A 5610-nucleotide genomic window follows, 5' to 3' on the forward strand; every position below is an offset into this window, starting at 1 on the left:
TGCCTCTTTTCCCTTCATCCCTGGCACCCATGATTTAGAAAGGCGATGCCCTGCCTTTACCCAGGACATCACATATGGAGCAGGGTTAAAGATCTCCAAAGAAGGGCCATTAAGGTCCACAAAAAGCAGAGAAGACAGACTCTTTGCACGGAGCTTGTTGCACGTTTTTCTGTCTGTACCAGTATTTTCACTTTCAATTTGAAAATGTCTAGCCAGAGCAGGGTAATTTTTCCAAACAGCTCTCACAGTGTTAAAGCTGCTGGCAACCCATCTGATTGTAAAGAGCTCCCCTATCCTCAGAATTTGAACACTGAGCTCATCTGCTACTTCTTATAGCAATCGGGCCAGTTTGTGGGATTGATTAAATAAACCGTACAATTTAGAGATGAATATTTCAAAATGATTGCAGGCAGTCAGGGATTTCATGGAGTCATGGACAGCCAGTTCCAACCTGTGAGCCATACAGTGAATGGATTTTAGCTTTGGAAATTCAGATTTAAATCTAGTAATGACACCAGACTTGCAACCTGTCAAAACTGAGGCCCCACCAGTTGCAATGCTTATGAGGTTTTTGTGTAAGAAATCATCATCTAATCCAGCTGTCTTTAGGCTTTGTCTCAATGCATCATAAATGGAACTGGCATCTGTACCCTCCTTTAATTCAACAAGATCTAAAAAGATGTTCTCAACATCCCCATCACCTGTAACATCACACCTGATAAATACTATCAAATAGGTCAGCCCAAATACTTTGCTCTCATCAACTGTCAATGAAATGTGAGTTTTCTTCTTTAATGTTCTTGACTACCACTTTTTTCATTTCTGTGGCAATGTGGTTCACAATTTCAGCACAAGAATGATCTGACCTATGCACATTCCCTATGACAACACCATTAAGTTCTTGCAGAATCATGAGAGGTGGCATCTTTCTGAAAGCTAACCTTTCTTTCGCTACTGCATATGCAGTTCTGAAAGAGCTGGTTGTTTCTTGCACTAAAGCTGCATTGATTTCCAAAATGGCTTTTGGCAGGAACTCCTTTTGTTTCTGTTGTGCTATCTCAGTAGACCTCTGGTGCGAAGCACTATCTCTGTGTTTGTATATTTTTTTGCTAATGTCCTTTTGCAGGTACTCCCCACTGCCCCATTAACCCATTCACTAGCAAAATTCATCCCCGGACATTTACCAGACAATAGCAAAGTCTTGGTTGCAAGCCATGCAGAGACACAAAGGCATCCATCTTTTATGTATAACCAGGGGTTCACGCGTTCTATCCAGCCCTGCCATTGCTTTCTGGTCCAGCAGTGTGGTGTCTCTGTCTCTCTGTCCCTCCATGTCCAATGGCCTTCAGGCAAAAGCTGGCCCTTGTAAGACTAATTTCATTCTTGTTGATGACACAGTAGGCCTTAAATGGGATTATCTGGGTAAATCAAACCCCGCCAGCCCTGTTGTTTGATGTTGCAGGTGCCTGTGGGAGGTATGAGGAACAAAGCCAGAATTTTTGCACAACATGGGCCAAACAAGAGAAATAAATGTTAACTCGCTCGTGATGGGCAAGTGGGATGCTTTGTTTTGCAGTTTCTTTTGTTCTTTCTATGCCCCGGCCTTTAGTTAGCCTGAGCTGCCAGCTGCAGAACCCGGGTTTGCATGCACCAAATTCTCTTTCCTATGCCAATTTTCCTGCCGGGCTGTAGGTTGATTCAATCCAGCACTAACCCCTTTAAGCACAGCCACACTTTCTAGCTTCCACCTCCCCAGCCTTTGCTGCCTGCCCAATGTCCTGCATCCCATGCCCTCAGGCCTGCTGCCTTGCCCTCATAGTGCTCCCCGTCATGCCACCTTCATCATCTTCCCAGCACGCCCTCCTTTCTGCCCCGCCAACTGTCCTGTACGCTTTAATGCGTCCGCGTCTGTGTTGCTTACGTCGCTCAATGCCCCGTCCCCAGTTGTCTGCCATCTGCTTGCCGAATGTTTGTTTCATCGGCCTTGCACATATTATTAAGCCCAGTACTGCGTTGGCGGAACAAAAACCGCCGTCCACCCTATACGGTTAGCTTTCCACCTAATAACACTCTATTGGTAATGAGGCGTTTTATTTCAACTCCTTTCTATCATTTCCTTTTCGTTCTGTTGAAAGCCAATGCCTCTTCCGATTTTCTTGATAATGTGATGGAAAAGGGGAGTAGTTTGTGAACAAAAGCCATAAAGGGCGACCTCAAACTCAGGTCGCCAATTTAGAAATCATTCCATCACCCGCCTTTTTACCCGCTTCGCATCACTGATGACTAGAGACAAATGGGCATCTTTTTGCAGCGCCGCTTATGGCAGCTGTGTTTATCGTGGGCAGAGTTCAGTTCAGCCGATCGTTCCCACAGGTATTATGTATTTATATATTATATTAAAATGCTTTTATTACATTCAATATCTTTGAAATAATCTGTACTGCAGTATAAGCACTACAGAGATAAAGGTGGCGATCCATTTGACTTGATTGAAAACGTGCTGTAGAGATTAAAGTACAATTTATGTCCTATTTACGATATTGTTTTTTTAGGTAAACAGCGATAGTTTGTAGTTTACAGGTGTGCATGTATGTATAAAAGTGTTATATAATTACTATTCCAGCCTCCGAGTTTCACTCCAGCGTTTGAAGATGAAACAGTTTACATGGACGCATTGCGGTCTGAAAACCAGTATCCCATGCAGTGTCTTCAGATACATACATCAAATTTCAGCAAACGTAGCAGGTAATCCAGACATTCCATGCATACAGAACATTCACTTACTATTCACAGTATACACGCATCCGGCAATATGGCGAGTTTGTATGGTAGTATGCCATTCAATAACAGCATCTGTACTTGATTTCAGTGGCCGCTTGAGTTATATTTGGCAGATTCTGTTAAATATAGTAGGTTATCAGGGTGTTTGATGCATACAGAAATTTGCACAATAATGCAATACACATACTGGATGCTTTGAAATAGTAAGCGAATGAAGTGGTAGTATGGCATTTCGAACACAACAAGTGTCCCATATTGCACCCCTAAACCCCAGGGAAGTGCATTGGCCAAATGGTAAGAGAGTTTGACTCCTAATCCTAAGGTTGTGGGTTCAAGTCTACGAATGACAATACCACAACTAATTTGACCGCTTGATGGCCCCTACCCCCGAACCTAGCTGCTCCCCAAGGCGCCCGCTAGCGTAAGCGACTGCCCACTGCTCTGGGTCGTGTGTTCACTGCTGTGTGTACGTGCACTTGGATGTGGTAAAATGCAGAGGCGGCTGACTCCACCCACAGCAACTCCACAAGACCTCCATCACACATGATGTTGACACAGAAATGCATGTCAACTTTATCGCCACTAACGCAGTCCCTAAAGCCATGACACTGGAGGAAGTAAAGTCTGCAACAGCAAAGGACTGCCTTTTTTTAGCATGTCAAGTCAAGTCACCTTTATTTATATAGTGCTTTATACAAAACAGATTGTCAAAGCAACTGAACAACATTAATTAGGAAAACAGTGAGTCTATAAAGCAAAATGACAGTTAAAGGCAGTTCAGGGATGTCATCATTCAGCTCAGTTCAGTTTAAATAGTATCTGCAATCATTTGCAAACAAGTCAACAATATCGCTATAAATATAGTGTCCCCAACTAAGCAAGTCAGAGGCGACAGCGGCAAGGAACCAAAAATCCATCGGTGACAGAATGGAGAAAAAACCTTGGGAGAAACCAGGCTCAGTAGGTTGGCCAGTTCTCCTCTGGCCAGACGAAATCAGCAGTTCAATTCCAGGCTGCAGCAAAGTCAGATTGTGCAGAAGAATCATCTGTTTCCTGTGGTCTTGTCCCAGTGGTCGTCTGAGACAAGGTCTTTACAAGGTATCTGGGGCTCATCTAGTTGTCCTGGTCTCCGCTGACTTTCAGGGCTTTAGAGGTCCCTGATCTCACACATGAAGGCCACCAGGGATTAGCAAAAACAAAACAGCTGCTGAGAGTAAAGGTCTGGTTCCCTGGAATAGACAAGCAGGCAGAACAACTAATATCAGCCTGCATTCCTTGTCAAACATCACCTACTTACAACAAACATCAACCGCTCCAGATGTCAGATTTACCTGAAGGTCCATGGCAGAATGTCTCTGTTGATTTTTGCAGTCCATTTCCCTCTGGCAACTATCTTCTAGTTGTTCTGGATGAATACTCCAGATTCCCCTTTGTGGAAATAACATCATCAACATCCACACATACAGTCATTCCATTATTGGACAAAATATTCTCCATTCCCAAAATAATGAAGTCTGACAATGGCCCTCCGTTCTCCAGTCCACACCTTGCAAACCCACCTTGGTATTTACCATTGAAAGCTCACCCCCTACTGGCCTCAAGCCAATGGTGAGGTTGAGAGATTCATGAGAACCCTCAAGAAAGCAATATCAACTGCCACTGTTGAAGGAAAATCATGGAAACAAGAACTCCACAAATTTCTGAGAAACTATAGAGCAACACCTCATCAAACTACTAGGAGATCCCGCTTTACACAGTCCAGTGATAAATGACACACTTTGACAAACAGATAGCTCCAAAAAGGAAAAGATGAAACAATATTCTGATAACAGGAAGAAAGCTTCACATTCTGGGTGTTTCTTTGCTCATTCATGAAAGGAAAATGGGAAAACTTATGACACCCTTCAACTCAAAACCTTACAAAGTCATAAAAACTAAAGGTACAATGATTACGGTTCAAAGAGGGAAATATACTGCCACCAGAAACATCTCTCATCTAAAACCTCTGAAACAATGCACATTAATTCCACATACCAACTCCACTGATGGATTATTTTAATGACGTAGACCAAACTCAGGAGCACAGGAGTCCCCAAAATTCTTCTGAACGTCCTGTACAAATGGAAAGAAGATATCCTTAGAGAGAGAACAGAAAGAAACCCCCAAGACTGATGGATAATATAGAGTGAGACAAAAGCTAAACATTATAAAGAAACGCTGAGTTAAGTCAAGGACTAGTTCGTTTAGGTCCTCCCATTACAGCCAGTTGACATGTCTATATACCAGATTCTAATTTCTATTTACTATACTAAATTCATTTTACTTGTTCAGTCATAATTTAACATAATTAAAAGAGAATATACTTTCAGTTACATTTGTAGTTCATGCTTATACTCAGGGTGAATTAGTATTGACATTTTATTTATTAATTATTATTTTCTTTTTCTAAAACAAAGGGAGGGATGTAATGTTGTACTTCACCTTTAAGAAAAGTGTTTTCCCAGTGTGCTGTGCTGTCGAGTGTGGTTAAGCATGTACTGTTCGAGGATAAGAAGCAAGCAGTAAAGAGAGAGACCTTTGTACTTGTACTCCAACAGTTGTTGGTCTGAAGTTATTACACCTAGGGCCTTGGGCATTGAGGAGGGGCCTCCATAACCGTAATGTCCCCTATATGCCAGTCAAGACAGTTAAAGTTGCCCCCAAAGTAGCGCAATGACCATATCCCATATCAGATTTTACAGTTAACGTTTACAGATTGATCATAAACACAGATAAAAGGCTTCCAACCCATGGCCATCCTTCACAAGCATCTACCACAGTGTTATCATA

The 5610-nt window shown here is 42.4% G+C and overlaps 1 long non-coding RNA gene across 1 annotated transcript; it reads right to left on the bottom strand.

Moving 5' to 3' along the window:
• Positions 1-3812: 3812 nt before the first annotated feature.
• LOC122139526 lies at positions 3813-4912 on the bottom strand. Its single transcript, XR_006156365.1, has 3 exons — positions 4816-4912; positions 4113-4209; positions 3813-4010 (listed from the first exon to the last, which is right to left on the bottom strand). It is a non-coding gene; the product is annotated as an uncharacterized LOC122139526 (long non-coding RNA).
• Between the last annotated feature and the right edge of the window lie 698 nt (positions 4913-5610).

The sequence above is a fragment of the Cyprinus carpio genome, chromosome B14, assembly GCF_018340385.1.
Source record: "Cyprinus carpio isolate SPL01 chromosome B14, ASM1834038v1, whole genome shotgun sequence".
NCBI lineage: Eukaryota > Metazoa > Chordata > Actinopteri > Cypriniformes > Cyprinidae > Cyprinus > Cyprinus carpio.